The sequence below is a fragment of the Diceros bicornis genome, chromosome 1, assembly GCF_020826845.1.
Source record: "Diceros bicornis minor isolate mBicDic1 chromosome 1, mDicBic1.mat.cur, whole genome shotgun sequence".
Classification (NCBI taxonomy): domain Eukaryota; kingdom Metazoa; phylum Chordata; class Mammalia; order Perissodactyla; family Rhinocerotidae; genus Diceros; species Diceros bicornis.
In genome coordinates this window covers 49,978,200-49,998,925 of record NC_080740.1, presented here as the reverse complement: position 1 = coordinate 49,998,925, position 20,726 = coordinate 49,978,200, and the positions used below count along the sequence as shown (strand labels likewise).

Genomic DNA, 20,726 nt, shown 5'->3' with positions numbered 1-20,726 from the left:
ATACTTTTATCAAACAAAGCAGACTTTAAGATAAAAAAGACAATGAGAGACAAAGAGTGGCAGTATACAATGATAAAAAGGATTTTCCACCAAGAGAACATAACACTTAGAAATATATATGCACCTAATGCAGGAGCACCAAAGTATATAGAGCAACTATTAACAGATCTAAAGTGAGGATTTAACAGCAACACAATAATAGTAGGGGACATCAACATCCCACTTACATCCATGGATAGATAATCCAGACAGAATGTTAGCAAGGAAATAGTGGAGTTAAATGAAACACTTGATCAGATGGACTTAACAGATATAATAGAGAGCATTCCATCCAAAAATAGCAGAATACACATTCTTCTCAAGTGCACATGGAACATTCTCAAAGATAGACCACGTTGGCAAACAAGGCAAGCCTTAACAAATTTAAGAAGATTGAAATCATATCAAGCATATTTTTTGACCACAACGCTATGAAACTAGAAATCAACTACAAGAAAAAAGTTGAAAAAGTCACAAATATGTGGAGACTAAAAAACATGCTACTGAACAAACATTGGATCTATGAAGAAATCAAAGGAGAAATTAAAAATTACCTAGAGACAAACGAAAATGAAAATACAACATACCAACTCTTATAGGATGCAGGAAAAGCAGTAATAAGATGGAAATTCATAGCAATACAGGTCCACCTCAACAAACAAGGAAAATATCACATAAGTAATCTTAAACTACACCTAACAGAAGTAGAAAAAGAAGAACAAAGCCCAAGGTCAGCAGAAGGAGGGAAATAATAAAAATCAGAGCAGAAATAAATGAAATAGAGACTAAAAAAAACAGTAGAAAGGATCAATGAAAGTAAGAGCTGGTTCTTTGAGAAGATAAACAAAATTGACAAACCCTTAGCAGACTCACTGAGAAAAAAAGAAAGAAGCTTCAAATAAATAAAATTAGAAATGAAAGAGGAGAAATTACAACAGATACACAAAAATACAAAGGATTATAAGAGAATACTATGAAAAACTATATGCCTACAAATTGGAAAGCCTAGAAGAAATGGATAAATTCTGAGACTCATATAATTTCCCAAAACTGAATCAAGAAGAAATAATCTAAATAGACCAATCACAAGCAAAGAGATCAAAAAAGTAACCAAAAACCTCCCAAAAAACAAAAGTCCAGGACCAGATAGCTTCTGTGGAGAATTCTACCAAATATTCAAAGAAAATTTAATACCTATCCTTCTCAAACTATTCCAAAAATTGAAGAAGACAGAATGCTTTGTAACTCATTCTATGAGGCCAACATCACCCTGATACCAAAACCAGGCAAGGACAACACAAAGAAGTAAAACTACAAGTCAATACTGGTGATGAACATAGATGCAAAAATTCTCAACAAAATATTGGCAAACTGAATACAGCAATACATTAAAAGGATCAGACACCATGATCAAATGGGATTTATACGAGGGATGCAGGGATGGTTCAACATCTGCAAATCAATCAATGTGATACACCACATTAACAAAATGAGGAATAAAAATCACATGATCATCTCAATAGATGCAGAGAAAGCATTTCACAAGATCCGATATCTATTTATGATAAAAACTCTCAGTAAAATGTATATAGAAGGAAAGTACCTCAACATAATAAAGGCCGTATATGAGAAACCCACAGCCAACATAATACTCAACAGTGAAAAACTAAAAGCCATCCCTCTGAGAACAGGAAGGAGACAAGGGTGCCCACTCTCACCACTCCTATTCAACATCATACTGGAGGTTTTGGCCAGAGCAATTAGTCAAGAAAAAGAAATAAAAGGAATCCATATTGGAAAGGAAGAAATGGAACTCTTGCTGATGCAGATGACACGATTCTATATATAGAAAACCCTAAAGAATCCATCAAAACTATTAGAAATAATCAACAACTACAGTAAAGTTGCAGGGTACAAAGTCAACTTGCAAAATTTAGTTGCATTTCTATACACTAATAATGAACTAGCAGTAAGAGAGGTCAAGAATACAATCCCATCTACAATTGCAACAAAAAGAATAAAATATCTAGGAATAAATTTAAGCACATAGATGAAAGACCTATACACTGAAAACTACAAGACATTATTGAAAGAAATCGAAGAAGATATAAAGAAATGGAAAGATATTCCATGCTCATGGAGGAGAATAAACATAGTTAAAATGTCCATATTACCTAAAGCAATCTACAGATTCAATGCAATCCCAATCAGAATCCCAATGACATTCTTCATGGAAATAGAACAAAGAATTCTAAAATTTATATGGAACACAAAAGACCTCAACTAGCCAAAGCAATCCTGAGAAAAAAAGACAAAGCTGGAGGCATCACAATCCTGGACTTCAAAATATACTTTAAAGCTATGGTAATCAAAACAGCATGATACAGGCACAAAAACAGACACACAGATCAATGGAACAGAATGGAAAGCCCATAAATAAAACCACACATCTATGGTCAGTTAATCTTTGACAAAGGAGCCAAGAACATACAACAGAGAAAGGAAAGTCTCTTCAATAAATAGTGTTGGGAAAACTGGACAGCCACAAGCAAAAGAATGAAAGTAGACCATTATCTTGCACCATACACAAAAATTAACTCAAAATGGATTAAAGACTTGAATGTATGACCTGACACCATAAAACTCCTAGAAGAAAATATAGGAAGTACACTCTTTGACATTGGTCTTAGAAGGATCTTTTCAAATACCATGTCTACTCAGGCAAGGGAAACAAAAGAAAAAATAAACATATGGGACTACATCAGACTAAAAAGCTTCTGCAAGGCAAAGGAAACCATGAACAAAATGAAAAGACAACCATCAACTGGGAGAAAATATTTGCAAATCATATATCCCACAAGGGGTTAATTTCCAAACTATATAAAGAACTTATACAACTCAACAACAACAAAATGAACCCGATCAAAAAATGGGCAGAGGATCTAAATAGATGTTTTTCCAAAAAAGATATACAGATGGCCAACAGGCACAAAAAAAGATGTTCAACATACTAATTATTAGGGAAATGCAAATCAAAACTACAATGAGATATCACTTTACACCTGTCAGAATGGCTATAATTACTAAGACAAAAAATAACAAATGTTGGGAGAGGATTTTGAGAAAAGAGAATCCTCATGCACTGCTGGTGGGAATGCAAACTGGTGCAGCCACTGTGGAAAAACAGTGCGGAGATTTCTCAAAAAGTGAAAAATAGAAATACCATATGATCCAGCTATCCCACTACTGGATATTTATCCAAAGAACTTGAAATCAACAATCCAAAGAGATTTATGCACTCCTATGTTCACTGCAGCATTACTCATGGTTGCCAGGATGTGGAAGCAACCCAAGCGCCTTGCTACAGATGAATGGATAAAGATGTGGTCTACATATACAATAGAATACTATTCCACCATAACAAAAGACAAAATCGTCCCATTTGCAACAACATGGATGGACCCTGAGGATAGGATGTCAAGCAAAATAAGGCCAACAGAGAAAGACAAATACTGCATGATTTTACTCACATGTGGAAGATAAACAAACATATGGATAAAGAGAACAGATTAGTGGTTGCCAGAGGGGAAGGGGGCTGGGGTGTGGGTGAAGGGGTAAAGGAGCACATATGTATGGTGACGGATCAAAGTTAGACAACTGGTGGCGAGCACAATGCAGTCTGTACAGAAATTGATAAATAATAATATACACCCAAAATTATGCAATGTTATCAACCTTTATGATTTCAATAAAATAATTGAAAAAAATGAAAAAATTAAATAAAATTTGGAGTCTTGGACAATAGTTAAATCTAATATGTACATCCAAACTTCACTTACATGAACAAGTGGGTAGTTATGGTAAAATGTTTTGCTTTTTTTTTAAACAACTTTTTTTTTTTTGTGAGGAAGATTAGTCCTGAGCTAATATCTGTTGCCAATCCTCTTTTTTGCTGAGGAAGATTGGCCCTGGGCTAGCTTCCATGCCCATCTTCTTCTACTTTATATGTGGGACACCTGCCAGAGCATGGCTTGATGAGCAGTGCATAGGTCCGTGCCCAGGATCCAAATCTGCAAACCCCAGGCTGCTGAAGCAGAGCATGCAAACTTAACCACTATGCCACCAGACTGGCCCCTGGTAAAATGTTTTAATAGTTTATCCTGAAATTTTAGGATATTCTTCAGTTAAACTGAATTGGCAAGAAAAGATTTTCTCCTTGAAAACTGCGTAAATATGAAGAAATCTGACATAAAATCAGTGTACTTATTATCTTTAATATGCTAAACTATACTACATAACACATCTGTGTTTTTAATTACATTTTTAACAATATTAATGTTCTTTGTGAAATTTAAATTAAATTTTGTGAAGTCCTGAACCAATGCTAGAAACAAAGCATCCACCTGAATCATTAGTTTAAAAGCAAGAGTTATCCAAAAAAGTATTGAAATACATCGAATAAATATAACTTCGAATTAGTCTGATAAGTGTACATAGTTCCCAATCTCAGCTAGATATTTTGAAGATTTTATTTATTTATTTTTCCCCCAAAGTCCCAGTAGATAGTTGTCTGTCATAGCTGCACATTCTTCTAGTTGCTGTATGTGGGACACGGCCTCAGCATGGCCGGAGGAGCGGTGCGTCAGTGCGCAACCGGGATCCGAACCCGGGCCGCCGGCAGCGGAGCGCGCGCACTTAACCGCTAAGCCATGGGGCCGGCCCTCAGCTAGATATTTTGAATGAGGCCCAATACCTGGTTTGCTCTCACATTTCCCTCTAACTGGATACATCAGTTACTATTTTAGGAGATTCAAAGTTTTCCAAGAAGTTTAGCTTCATAATACCAAATAAAATAGTTATCTCTTGAGAGATTGAACCATTAAATCACTTTGGTAAAAACATAAAAGTTATTTTTTTTTGCACAATTAAATTCATCTAATGCCTTTTTTTTGGAGGAAACAACTCTCAGATTTAAAAGAGAAAAAAACAAATGTTTTTTTTGTCCCATCAAAACCAACATGTAAGGGGGCTGGCTGGTGGCATAGTAGTTAAGTTTGCGCACTCTGCTTTGGTAGCCCGGTGTTCGCAAGTTTAGATCCCGGGCGCAGACTCACACACCACTCACCAAGCCACGCTGAGGCAGAGTCCCACATACAAAGTAAAGGAAGATTGGCATGGATGTTAGCTCAGGGATCATTTTCCTCAAGCAAAAAAGAGGAAGATTGGTAACAGATGCTAGCTCAAGGCCAATCTTCCTCACCAAAAACACAACCAAAACAACAATGTAAGATGTGACAAGTTAAGGCCTTAAAATGATCATGTTGATACCCAGGACATACCTATTTCAATAACAGCCTTATCCACAGGAGATTCTACTTTACCTTTCCAAACATACTGCTGTAAATTCAATCCCTACCAAACTAACAACATTTTAATCTCTCCACAGTACACTCTGGCTAGAGATTTAGGCACCTTTCAAATATAAAGTGATTAGTATTCAAACATTTTTGCCTTTCCAAAAAAGCTTCTGGACAAATTGATGTGTAAATTGAACAAACTATCAGTTCCATCTCATTATTAAAGAACAGCATTTTGGCACTTTCTCTGCCAGGTCCTTTGTTTTAATAAAAAATGGCTTACAATTTGTGATAGATGGAGCCCACTGTCCTGTTTACAATGCTTTCACTAGGTCCCCTGCATCTCTTGGAGACCAGCTGAATCTCATTTCCCTTCCATTTTGGATTATATATTTGGAGCACCATGCAATGGCCTTGGCTATACAAGCAATAGCAGTATGATTCCAGAACTGTTCCAACCACTGCTTTCAGCTTTAATTCACTTTCATTAGTCTTTGATTGTGTTGACAAGACCCAGCTGTGAATCTGATTGCTAATGCTTCTATAAAGTCTTGGTGCTTATGACACCATCAGAGCAGGAGAAATCAGGACTGGTATCTTAAATAAACAGATTATAACTTAAAGTGATTTTAAATTATCTGATAATAATGTGGCGCCACTTTTAGATCAATCAAAAGATGATGCTTCTGCCACAGCAAATAAAAAGGAGAAAAACTTAGTATATACTAATATCATGGAATAGCTCATGAACCAATGGGAACTATATGATTCAAAAGTTACTAGAATAAAACTAAGATTAAACAAAAAGGATTCCCACTGGGAAAAATTTAAAAAGCCAGTATTAAACAAATCCATATAGAAAATCCTATCACTGTTACAGTGAGGTTCATTTTTAGCTTAACTCATTCTGCTAGACACGTGCAGAGATCATATTTACGGCCATTGTTGAAGATTTTTTTCTAGTTGTGATGAGTAAAATTGTAGAGTAAAACTTTTCTTTTTTTAATCAGTTTTGGGGAACTGTGTTGGCTTTGTAATGTGTCACTTGGCTACGTTGAAAACTACATTACCCAGAATTCCCTTTTTGTATGTTTCTAATTAGGGTGAGCCACAAGGGAGATTCTTGCAAGATTTGGAAGAGTTAGGAAAGGAAGTAGCCTTTTTTTTTTTTTTTGGTGAGGAAGATTGGCCCTGAGCTAACATCTGTTGCCAATCTTCCTATTTTTGCTGAGGAAGATTGGTTCTGAGCTAACATCTGTGCCCATCCTCCTCTATCTTGTATGTGGAATGCTGCCACAGCATGGCTGGATGAGCAGTGTATTGGTCTGCGCCCAGGATTCGAACCTGCGAACCCCAGGCCACCAAAGTGGAGCGTGCGAACTTAACCACTCTGCCACCAGGCTGGCCTCAGGAAGCAGCCAATTTTTCACTGACCCATGTTGCTGATCAGTGGACTCATTTCAAAGGCATAAAGCAGCATTTGGACCTGCAATTGCTCTACCTTCTCTGGATTCACCTTCAGTTTTTCTGATTCCTGGGTCAAGTGTGTGTTGAACTCTGCAATAAAGCCTTCTGCAGGATACTCTTTTCACCAAGGTCAGAGGCAACAAGAATGGACCTGAGTTTCAGTTCATCCTCATGGGGTTTCAGCACATGCTCTTGGCTTTTAAGCTCATGCTCATGATTTTCCATTCCTAATTGCCTGATTGTGGACCTGAAGCTCTAGCATCATATGTGGAGATAGAAATAGCTTTAAAAGGACTGATAAACCAGCCCTTATGATTGTATAAGTCAATTATCTGTGTACGCAAATATGTGTATGTATATATAGATATGAACATGTATATACAATATATCTTACTGGTCCTGCTTTTATGGTTGAACCCAGAATTTCTAACCAAGCATTGACCCTAGTTGAAGAATATATAATGGACCCTATATTTCCTGTGGGAGGTGTGGTATTTTTATACTGGAATAAGGAGGGATGGCTGTATCCAAAAAGGAAAAAGAAAAGAAGACACTGTGAGTGTGGAAGGTAAAAAATATGTGAAATCAGTATACAGTACCCTCCTGTTTCCATTTTTTTTTTGCATCCTGTTTGTCTCTCACACCTTCCATGAAAATTTACCAACAAAATAGTTGTATAATTGAAATTTATCTTCACTTCTTTTTCTCACACCTAATAAAATACTATTTCTGCAGTTAACACCAAAGCTTGAGAGCCAATACTGTTATTACCTAGTTACATAAATAGGTTGCCTCCAAAGAAATTAGAATTATCATAATCCATATAATCATAATCAATACTCTAGCAACTAAGTGCTAGAAGAAAACAGACAAATGTCTTCACAGTTCTGAGGAAAAATAATCTTGAATCTAGAATTCTATACATAGCCAAAGTTTTAACCAAGTAAAAGAGAAAAATGAAATCATTTTCAGGCATAGAATAACTCAGAATGTTCTCCACCCATGCACTCTTTCTGAGAAAATTAACTGAGTGCACTCTATAAAAACAGAAGAAATCCAAGAAAGAAGGTATATGGAATCCAAGAAATAGGACAACTGAACCACAAGAGCAAATGGAAGAAATCTGAGGAGAGACAGCTAGGTAGCAAGCCTGGAAAGTAACTAGTCCAAAATGAATGAGGGAATTCTTAAAATTTCAAGAAGAATACCCATAAGAAGAAAGTAGACTTACTGCAACAAATAATATGATAAAGATATTGAACAACCTTAGGAATAAAATTAATTTTTATCCTATTCTTTTCATCAAGAAAAAAAAGAAAGGTCACTACAATTCCAGAGGTGCAGAATGGGGAGAGTTGTATAAGGAAGTTATGATCAAAATATAAAATTTTGAGTAATTAATTTTGTGTTAGAAAATGATATGCACAAGAGACAAGTATTATGCTTTTTGGCTGCCTTGAACTTTTTGCACATCCTTTCTTTGCTTGGAGATCTTTTGTCCCTGAATATGTATCCCCAAGGCAGAAATCTCAAACTCACTTCTCCAGCCTCCCTTTCAGTCATATATGTGTTCCAGGCTATACCATTAGATGCACCCCTGTAAGACTGATTCAAAAGTAGATAATGTGAAGAAGAAAGCGCCACCTTCTAACAAGGGGTTGGCAGAGATTTCCAGCATTCAGTGAGAGAAGAGGCAGAAATTTAAAGATCAAGTGCCCAGAATACACAGATGTACTCTGGCAACTGTGTTTTTGGGTGGTAGCAATGGGGTTTCACTGGATTGCTGCTATGATATAATTTGTCAATGTTTCTCCTTACATTGCCTCCAAACTTAATTGTCTGGCTCTGACAGAGTCAGTAAATGATTTTCTGTTTAAACTACCTATAATATGTTGTGCCATTTGAAATTAAGAAAATTCACTAATATAGTACTAGGTACCAACAGGGGTTGCAAGAAACAGAATTTGAAGGAAACGAGAATTAACAATTGGTTATCTGACACTAGTGAAAATCTCACCAGTACTTGGGCATGTAACTCTGGTAACTCCCAAATGGCAGAGATAAAACAGTTAACTGAATTTTCAAGTGTAATTTCCTAGAATAAAGTATAGATTGAAGGCAAGTCTTCTGAAACCTTGTAACCACTGCCTATGAACGACATAAAGGACATAAGAATCTTTCTCTCTATACTAGAGAGACTAAAGAAACAGACTGACAAGCTCAATATTCTAAATTACTGGCTCAAGTCATGGATAAAGAATCAGGGACTTTCTGTTACTTTACTAAAAAACTAATCTTTTGCTTTCACAGTGCTGAAATAACTAAAAAATCAATTATAATTTGATTTTGTAAATTGCTAAATTATATCATTTTACTTTGAAATATCATCTGGGCTCTTATGGGACAATTAGAACACTGTGGAAAAAAGTGGCACCCTGGGAAGTAGAATGGAGACATGTAGGTGTGTTGGGATGACTCAGAGAACCCCTCAGCATCTTGACAAACTAGGAACTCCTTTTCTGTCTGAGAAGGCTGTTCCTGCCTGACACAATTGTTCACTGCTTCTTTCCTTCTCTTTTCATTGTTTTTTCTGGAACCTTGAATTGTGGTTTACAGACCTACTTTGTCAAGAGCTTACTCCAGCAATCAACTCTTTAGAATAGGCTCTTAAATCTGAGGATTTAAAATATGAAATAGGCTGTGATTTTGCATGTAAGGAGCTTGGAAGTCACAACTCCATCCTAACAACTAGTAAAAAGCTGAACAAACTTAAAAATCAACAAATCTTGTTAGAATCATGAGAGAAGTGAGGTTACAAGGCAAACCAACTTCTGCTCCCAAAATTGGAGAGACCAATAGGCAAATAAAGAAAATCACAAATTACCAGAACAGAAATTCATGAGCTGAAACCTCTTTGGAAACCAGTTTCTGGTAGGAAAACCAGAATTGTACTTGACCAATCACTGGAGGCTCAGAGTGGACAAGTCTGAGAGTTAAAAACTCCAGGAGGGTTCAACAATAGGGGGGCCCCAAACTTTTGTGAGTTTTACCTCCTAGAGCTTGACCAGGTTCTCACAGTAAATACCAAAGAAAAATCCCCTTGTGCTCCCAGCAAAGGGAGGGGGAAAGGAACAATTTTGTAATATGCCAGAGAAACCTGTTCTTAACTTAACCAAAGCCTGACCTGCTGGGGTATTATCAGAGCCTAACCAGCCTGGGAGAAGGAGAATACTTCAACTCCAGCCCATTCTAGTCATTCTCTACCACCTAGGGAAGAAGGAGGAAGAAAAAAACTAGGAAACACTTGTGAAATTCACAGTCCTGAGGCATAGGTTTATAAAAAGACTGAAACCTAATCATAGGACTATAGAAGGTTTCCCCTCCCCCCACTCCTCACCACCACAATACTAAAGGCCTATTTACAGCAATTTCTTTTACATCATGTCCAGCAATCAAAAAAAATTGTATGGCATACCAAAAGGCAAAAAAACACAATCTGAAGAGATAGAGCAAGCATCAGAACCAGACATGGCAGGGATATTAGAATTTTTAGATCAGAAATTTAAAGCAACTATGATTACTATGCTAAGGACTCTAATGGATAAAGTAGATAGTATGCAAGAACAGATGAGTGATGTTAAGCAGCAAGATGCAAATCTCAGAAAGAACCAAAAAGAAATGCTAGACATAAAAAAAAACTGTCACCACAATGAAGAATGCCTTTGCTGGGTTTATTAGTAGACTGGACACAGCTGAGGAAAGAATCTCTAAGCTTGGAGATATCTTAATAGAAACCTCTAAAACCAAAAAGCAAAGAGAATAAAGTTGAAAAAAACAGATCATAATAGCCAAGGAGTGTGGGACAATCTCAAAAGGTGTGACGTATGTGTAATGTCACACCTTACCAGAAGGAGAAGAAAGAGAGGAAGGAACAGAATATTTGAAACAATAATGACTGAGAATTTCCCCAAATTGCCGGACACTAAACCACAGATCCGGGAAGCTCAGAGAACAAGTGGATAAATGTCTCCCCCCCCTCAATTACACCTAGATATATCATTTTCAAATTACTGAAAATCAAAGATAAAGAAAAAAATCCTGAAAGAAGTCAGAGGGAAAAAACACCGTACCTACAGAGGAACAAAGATAAGAATTACATCTGACTTCTCCTCAGAAACCATGCAAGCAAGAAGAGAGCGGAGTGAAATATTTAAGGTGTTGAGAAAAAAAAAAAAAACACCAACCTAGAATTCTGTACCCTGCAAAATTACCCTTCAAAAGTGAAAGAGAAACAAAGCCTTTCTCAAACAAACATTTGAGGGAATTTGTTGCCTTGCAAGAAATATTAAAAGAAATTCTTAGAAAGATAAAACATAATATAGATCAAAAACTCAGATCTACATAAAGAAAGGAAGAGTAATGAAGAATGAATAAATGAAGATAAAATGAAAATTTATTTTTCTTACTCTTAATTGACCTAACAGATAACAATTTGCTCAAAATAATAAAAGGAATAATGTATTCAATTATGTATGCTTATGTATATATATACATATATATGTGCATGTATATATATATATATTTATGTATGCTTATATGTAAGTGGAATGAATGACAGCAATGATACAAGGGAGAGAAGGGAGGAATTAGGATTATTGTGTTAATATAAGAAACTCACACTATCCATGAAGTGCTATAGTGTTATTTGAAAGTGGACTTGGATTAGTTGTAAGTGTTAACTGCAAATTCTAGGCCAACCACTAAAAAATGTAAAAAAAGAAGTATAACTGATATGCTAAGAAATATAACTGATACGCAACAGCCCTAGCAACCTAATATAGTAGGAATGTAAAGGAATGTAAAATGACCATACTTACTATATATTGAATATTACATGTCCCATGTAGAAGGCACAAATGTTTTCTATTCATCATATATATATATATAATGTTTACACTTCAGTAAGCAAAAGGTAAATGAATTGATTAAATATGGACAAAGACAAAAGTAACAATCCACAAAAGAAGCGAAAGTAGCCAATATTCACATGAAAAGATTCTCTACCAGGTAACAGGGAAGTACATATTAAAACAACAATATATTTCATCCCTTAGATTTATTAAAATTAGAACTATTGTGGGGATGGTATGTGGGAGTTAGGCACAGGAATTTAACAAAATTACTGATAGCAGTATACACTGATGCAATCGTTTTTGGAATTATGTATTGAAACAAACATGGGATTTATATATTATTTGGACACAGAGGTCCAATTTTGTAATCTGCTTCACAAGAATATCTGTATATATCTATCTATATCATGTAAAATATCTTTAAAAATATCTACACATATGTATAAAGATATTCATTACAGCATTGATTATATTACCAAAGTATTAGTCACAACTTAAGTGTTAACCGGTAGATGAGTGGTTAAATGAATTAAGTTATCTCCATAGAAATTCATACAGTAGTTAAACAAGATCTATATGCTCTGAAATAGAAAGACTGCTAAGTTACTGTTAAGAGTACAAAGAAATTTAAGAAGCATATATAGCATGATTCTATTTAGGTAGAAATCTATATTTCTCTCCATATAAATTATATATTTGTGTAAATACATAGAAAAGTCTGAAAGGTGGACGTTAAACTTTTTAAAGTGGTTAAGGGTCCATGGGATGGAACTGGAGAGGAGTTTGGTAAAGGAGAATGTCCACTTTTTACTCTAAATCCTATTTAATTATATTATATTCATGTTATTATGGTATATTCACTTTTTAAAAGTCTATGAAAAACATTCAATTTTTGTACCACTTTTCCCATTATTAAATCCCTTCATCTAGGACAGTATATGACAAATAATAGAAAGCCATTAAATATTTAGAATTCAACAAATAGGAGGAAAAAGTAAGGAGGTAACCACAAATCTCAAGAAAAAATTATTTAAAATGAATGTCAAAGGCAAAAATTGAAAAAATAACATAAAGAATAAGATAGGAAAAGCCAAACAAAGCTAAACATGACTGTATCTTGGAAATTTATTTTATTGGTAGGGGAGGAGGGATACAAATCAGAAAAATCAAGTTGGGAATAAATCCTATTTTACTATCCATGTGTTAGATGTGGGGCCAAGCAGCATATGAGAGAGATAACTATAGCAGAATTTTTACAGCTTGATTTCAGAAAATTTGTCTTTTTTCCATGTAAGTAATTTGAATTTATTAAAATTCTCTTACTGTTTTCTGGCCAATTGATTCATATACAAAGACTTTCTTTGTCTAACAGTATGTTTTCTTCTTTTTCTAACAGTAAGAAATGTTTTATTATGTAAATGAATGAAACAAAAAATACGAATATAGAATCTAGACATTCTACACAGCAATTGGTAAAAATAAAATCATCTATAATAAAGCAGTTCTAAAATGAAAACTATAAGAAAACAATACATCTCTTACACTTAATGAATACAATGAACTCTTTCTGTTCTTTACTTTTCTGATTCATGTTAAAATAGGCAGGTTAATAAAATCTTTAATGAGCTATATGTGGCATAAAAGTCAAGCTAATACCCACACCATTTTAGTTAGTATTTTTAAAAATTTTGTTATAAGATGTAATATTTTTTCCTTTGAGAAACATTTGACATCCTACAAACGATATGTGAGTGTTCTTTTATTGCTTTAAAAAGTATTTTAATAGAAATTTTAGTATGCAACCTAAACGATAACCTCACCAATCTTATCAACATTTTTTAAATGAATCAAAAGACAGGATAAATGATAAAACGTCAGTTATTTATACCATTTAATGAGAACTTGTTATTTCTATTAGATCTCTTACAAAGACTCCTGAGAACTATACACTCCAACTTATTAGCTTAAAATTTTCTGTTCTAGAAAAATTTTTTAACTAAATAAAATTTATCTTGGGATTTCTAACCTTTAATTCTATATTTTTTCTCTCATTTTCAGAGCAAAGTGGAAGATTTCAAATAAACTCTAAATAGTCAAACATCTGCTCCATCTTCAAGTTAAGTTCAGCTTTCCTAATCTTATTCATAAGATCAAGTGTCTTCAGTTTGCAGTGCCCAGTCTGTTCCTAAACATCAAAGAGTATAAATATCCCTTGTATTCATAGAACATATAGGAACAGATGCTACATTATTAATCTCTTCCAATTTAGGTCAATTTTAGAATACTTCAATGAATTTTACCACTGGTTTGATATGGTGTGATATTTTCTGCATTTTGAAACAAATTTCTTTACTTCTCATCTCCCAGGCAATACTTAGACCTCACGCATGAAATTAATGGATTATTATTTTCCCGTTATCATATGTAACATGGAATCCAAATTCCTAATGATCAATATTTTCTCATATATTATAGGTTAATCTAATGTTGCTCATGAATTACAACTCAACAATGCCATCTTCTATCATTCAGAGTTCATTGCAGGGAATAGATACCACTCAAGGTATTTAAGCAGGAAGGGGTTTAATATAAGGACTTATAATATCATTCAAAGAACTGAAGGAGATGGCTCTAAGCTAGACCTCCATGAATGACTCCCAGAATAATAAAAATAATGATTAAAATAAATCTTATTTATGGGGCCAGCCCAGTGTCATAGTGGTTAGGTTCACAGGCTCTGCTTCGGCGGCCTGGGTTTCACGGGTTCGTATTCCAGGCGCGGACCTACACACTACTCATCAAGCCATGCTGTGGCGGTATCCCATATACAAAATAGCAGAAGACTGGCACAGATATTGGCTCAGGCACAATCTTCCTTGAGCAAAAGGAGGAATATTGGCAACAGATGTTAGCTCAGGGCCAATCTTCCTCATAAAAAAAAAATCTTTTATTTACTAAAGCATCAGAGAGAATAAAAGGCATAGAAATAAATGTTCCAAAAGATGTGCAAAAATAAAAAATTTTTGTTTGGCTAAGAAATCCACTGAATTTCTTGAAAATATCTAGATAGAGCTGCCTGCAATAAGGTAAGATAAGGCTTAATTATAAAATATGCAAAATTCCATTTTTAGACATTTGATCTTACAGGCCATTGAAACTATGCAATTACATGAGTCTATACACTTTGAATTTCTGCAGACACAAAAACTGTGCCTTCATATTCAGAACATACTAACTTAACTGAATTCAACTCATTGAATTAAAAAAAAATATTTAAAAAATCTACTAGATAGGGGCCAGGTGGCATAGTGGTTAAGTTTGTGCACTCCGCTTTGGTGGCCCGGGGTTCGCAGGTTTGGATCCTGGGCGCAGACCTATGCACTGCTCATCAAACCATGCTGTGGCAGCATCCTATACACAAAGTGGAGGAAGACGGGCACAGATGCTAGCTCAGGGCTAATCTTCCTCAGCAAAAAGAGGAAGACTGGCAACAGATGTTAGCTCAGACCTAATCTTCCTTATGCCCCCCAAAAATCTACTAGATAGTAAATAATTAATCTGACTCAATTTTTTACTTCCAAATGAGTTGGGTATTTTTGCTGTAGGCTATATGGCAAATATTTATAAAACATAGATTTTGGCAAGTTTTTATTTAAAAAGAAATTTTATTCATTGTTTCTAGCTCATTTCTTTTAGTTCTCCTTTAATTGCGTTTAAGCACACAGGATACTATATTACAGACAATAGTTCAGCAAAAATTTTTGTTATGGAAATCATAGTGTAAGTGCAATAAAAAATATATCAGATCCTAGCCCCAAATTCATCTAAATTCATGAGTCAACTACACTGAGCTTTAGCATCTAAAAATTTTGTAGCACATTCAAGTCTTTTTCTCCCACTGTTCAGAGAATAAATTTAGAAAAAGCCACTAAAATAGAACCTATTCCTTTAACCTAGTTAATTATGAAAAGTGACTCAGGTGTGTTACACTTAGTTGTATCCAAAATGAGTAAGACCAAGGAGCACAGATATGGAGGTTAACAAGGAGAAGCAGAGGAGAGCTATGATAGCTGACACTACAATGTACAAAGGAAACCAACTGAAAATGATTCATAAAGCTTTCAAAATAGACAAATGGTCCCATATATGCCATTACCCATAAGAGCAACTATGTCCACTTCTGACAGCTTGGAGGTATAGGAAGGAGTTGACAGAGGTCTTCAGCAATTGTTTGATTCTGTCTTGCCTGCATCATTAAACCAATAAAAGAGAAACCCAAGGTAGTTGCAGCTAGAAATCAATTTTTCTGCTGCTTCATTTTAAACATGTTATTGGCTAAGGTGTCAATACTGAAGTACACTGCAGCTAGATTTTTTACTGCATTTAGCAGATTCTTGAATTAAAATTCTGCTTCTAAAGGCTCTACAATTAGATATCTTAATTTACTCATGTATTCTGAAATGTTAGGGTTTGTTAGGAATCTGTCCCCCTAATCTGGGGATTTCTTCAGACCTCACATTTTGAAACCGGGGAAGTGACTTCTCTCTCCCGCAGTTTAGCTCTTTGAGGGTAATGAAAGCTAAACAGAGAACTAGAATTTACAGGTGATTTATATCCAGGACAAAATTGTTTGGCCATGAGAGAATTATTTTCTATAGTGCTTACTTAACATTTAGCCAACCCTGGCGGTCTAGTGGTTAAGATTTGGTGCTTTCTCCGCTGTGGCCTGAGTTCGTTTCCAGGTCAGGGAACCAAACCACCCATCCGTCAGTTGTCATACTGTGGCGGCTGTATGTGGTAATGCTGAAAGCTATGCCACTGGTATTTCAAATACCAGCAGGGTCACCCACAGTGGACAGGTTTCAGGGGAGCTTCCAGACTAAGACAAACTAGGAAGAAGGACCTGGCCATCCACTTCCAAAAATATTTGCCATGAAAACTCTATGAATGGTAGTGGAGCATTGTCTGAGATAGCACCAGAAGGTGAGAGGATGGTGCAAAAAGACTGGGTGGGGTTCTACTGCTCTGCCGTACACAGGCTTGCTAGCGACTGCACTAACAACAACAAAAGGTTTATGATAAGGGACTAAAGCAGAAACTTGCCTACATTAGCATTATTCTCTCAAGGGAACACTTTGCATGAACCCACCATAAAAATCTAGAAAGACAAGTCAAGCTCAACAAGTTTTAGAAGGTGGGAGGAAAGGTCTGTTTTGGCTGCAATTTGCATGACTCTTACCAACCTATATACCAACACTGAAAGAAAGCACATATGTGTCAGTTCTATTAAATTGATGAGGCAGAATTTCAAATAATATGACCTCCCCCTCCCCCAGGACATATGTTGAGTGATTAACAACAGATTTAGATTATTCATTTTTTTTAGCCAAAAGAGAATTCTTATTTCATCTGCAGGTCAAGTACCATTTATTCAAATAACTCTTATAGAACTAGAATCATAAACTGAACACCAGAGTTAAAAAGTTTAAAACTGCGTATTAGAGATTTACTGTCTACAGGACAGCTGAGAAGTTCTGCTGACCCGCTCCCCATTGAAACTGGTGAAAATTATAATAATTAAAAAAAAACATTTAGAAACAAACCTAACATCTGGAAATGGTCCTAAGGACAAACAGCAAATGAAGAAACATCAATTAAAGAAAATCTATGAAAATTTGGTTTAAAAAAGAAAAGGGCAAGAGTCTGGTATTTGAAGAAAGACTATTCCCTCACTACCCCCTCCCAACTCAGCAAGGTGGGGACTCCACTCCAGGCTGCTGTAGCCAAAAACACAGGGCTCCTTCCCACCCCAGCTCTAAGTCAGAAAGTGTTTTTCCTCTTGGGAGGACTAGGACACCAGCATTTCTCATCCCACCCCCAGCTACCTGTTGCTTAGGCTAAATTGTGGGTGAATGCCATTGAGGGGCTACTGCCCAGCCCCCGCTCGTGGAATTAAGACTTCACGTAGGACACAGTGAGGTAAGAAGATGAACTCTGATCACCTTTGCCCTGGTTCATGAGACAGTAGTTCCATGTCAAGTGAAGCAAGCACATGAGGACCTCTGGCTCCCCTCATCTCCACTCCAGGCACATTCAGAACCAGAGAGTGGAGGTTCTCTCACAGAAGCTTGCCATTGTCCCCATTCTCAGCTCCAGAGCCGGGGCAGGGGTGGGGGGTAGCACGGGACTGTAAAATAGATAACTTCTAATCTCTTCCCAAAAGAATTGATTCCATTGGAGAAAGTCAAACCTAAGGGCACTCTCAAAAACAGTAGAGGTGCAGTGAAAGGCATCTGGGAGGAGATTTAAGATATAGGCTAAACTGTAGGCTGGCTAGTTTACAAGAGAAAACAAGTATAGAAAACTAGATAGAACAACCAGACAGAAGATCAGCAAGGAAACAGAAGACTTGAGCAACTATAAGCCAACTAGGCCTAACAGATATCTGTAAAGCACTCCACACAACCGTGAGAGAATACATATTCTTTTTTAGTGCACACAGAACATTCTCCAGGATAGACTATCTGCTAGGCCATAAATCAAGGCTCAATAAATTTAAAAGGATAGAAATAATACAAACTACGTTCTCCTACCACAATGGAATGGAATTAAAGATCAATAGTAAGAGAAAATTTGGGAAACTCATAAATATGTGTAAATTAAACAACATACTCCTAAATAACCAATGGGTAAAAAAAGGAATCAAAAGGGAAGTCAGAAAATACACTGAGAAAAATGAAAACAAAGACACAACATATAAAAACTTATTGATGCAGCTAACTCTGTGCTTAGAGGGAAATGTAGAGTTGTGTGTCTATATTAAGAAAGAAGAAAGATCCAAATCAATAACTTAACCTTCTACAAAAGACACTGGAATAAAAGGAAGAGCCTAAAGTAAACAGAAGGAGGGAAATAATAAAGGTTAGAGCAGAAATTAATGAAACAGAGAATAAAATGTGTCTGCTAACATCTCCAAGGAACGACAGTCTTCTTTCTCCAGGAAAGCTAATAGCACCATTGGAAGGCTGCTACTAATGAATTCAGCAGTTTACTTTGTTTTTGCTATTCTTATTATCCCATTGGACCACATGTTGTCATTCAGTTGCATTTTAGACAGAATTTCTCATCAGAATAAATAGCACCACCATCTACGCAGAAGGGCAACTATCCCTAGCCCTCATCAAAATTGCATGTACACTAGGATGTTTAATAGACATCTTAAACAACATGGATTATCTAAAATCCTTTATTTTCCCTTCCCTTCACAAAAAACCTATGCCTCCACAGGTCTTCCCCAACTAAGGGTGTGACTACCATCTACTCAGTTGTTCAACTGAAAACTTAGAAAGAGAGAATCACTATCTTGAACATCTATATCTAATCCAACAGCAAATCCTTCCTCGTTTACCTCAAAAATAATCTCAAATGTATTTATTTTCTCTATCTTCATCAATGGCATACTAGTCTAAATCATCACCATCATCTCCCATCTGAATTGCCGCAATTGGATTCTGATCATCTTGCTGTTTAAAACAAGCTTGTGCCTTTTCAGAGGCATTGAACAAAATTGAGACTTTTTATAGGCTCTGCCAGGCCCTACACAACCTCACCCTGCCTATCTCTCCAACTTCATTCCTCCTACTACCCTCCTGCTCACTAGTTTCCAGACAAAGTGGTCTTTTTTTCACTTGAAGATATTAGGTTTGTTCTTGCGTTAGAGTATCTGCATTGGCTTTTTGCTTTGGTCGAACACTCCAAGTCAGGTTCTTCTTTTAGCTAGCTCATTCTCATCGTTGAGATGTCCATTTAACTCTTACCTACTCTTTGAAATGTTCCCTAGACACTTCTAAGTAAGAAATTTCTCCAGCCACTCTCTATCATATCGCTGCATTTTCCTCAAAGCACAAATTTTTTATATCATTTTGTCCATTTTTGTTTATTTATTTGTTTTCCCTCTCCTCTGGATTGTAAGCTTCACAAAAGCAGAGATCTTGTCCATTGTGTTTACTCGTATATCCTCAGCTACTAGAACAGTGCCCAGCACATTGTAGTGCCTCCATAAATATTCACTAAACGAATAGATTCTTGACATGTCCTTCTACTCCAACCCCATATTCGACCTTTCACTAAGTCCTGTTGATATTAATTTGTAAATATCTTTCTAATCTATCTACTTGTCTCATCTCCTGTGTCACCTAGCCAGACTAAATTACGATTAATCTCTCAACTGACACTAAGTGTCTCTGAGTTTGAGATAAAATCCCATCTGAATTTCTGGTATCATCTTTTGTCCCTCTCCAGTCTATTAACCACCTTGCAGACAGGATAATCCTTTCATAATTATAATTGGGTAATGTACCGTTCAGGGCTTTCCAGCGCTCTCAGACAAAGATCAAAATTGTTAATATGATCTATAAGGCCACGGGCTGTTTTACTCCTGTATACTTCTCCAATCTCATCTCACTATTTTCTCCTTCATGCTCCCGGTTCTGGCCATTCTGCCTTTCTTTTAATTACTCATCCTATTCTGCTTTTTGCCTACCACAGAGGCTTTGCACATGCTGTTCTATTTGTCTGGAACGTCCTTCTTACTCCTCTTTACATACTTATGTTGCAGATCTCAATCAAGTGTTAAGTACTTCAGGAAAGTCTTGCTTGACCCACAGTCAAGGTCAGATTCTCAATTCTGGGTTATCAGCAGGAACACTTTTGAAAAAAAAAGAAAAGTAAAGACAAGACAAACCAGATGAGAGGCCTGGATCCATGCCAGGTTTCTTGGATCAGAACAAGGAGTGAGTTCCAGTCATTCATATTTTCTAAACAATCTCCCTATTTGTTTCTGATCTTAGATTATGACACCCTGACTCTACAGGATCTCCAGCTACTGCTTAAAATACTCCAGGGATTGAGACTAATATGCTTCCCAAGTCTAAGCATCCCACTTTGGATA

The 20,726-nt window shown here is 36.0% G+C and overlaps 1 long non-coding RNA gene across 1 annotated transcript in view; it reads left to right on the top strand.

Moving 5' to 3' along the window:
* Window positions 1-13,882, top strand: part of LOC131405138 (uncharacterized) — an 84,143-nt gene extending 70,261 nt beyond the window's left edge. Inside the window, exon 3 of the long non-coding RNA XR_009219952.1 lies at window positions 13,835-13,882. This is a non-coding gene — a long non-coding RNA (uncharacterized LOC131405138). The remainder of the gene's footprint in view (window positions 1-13,834) is intronic.
* Window positions 13,883-20,726: the final 6,844 nt, after the last annotated feature.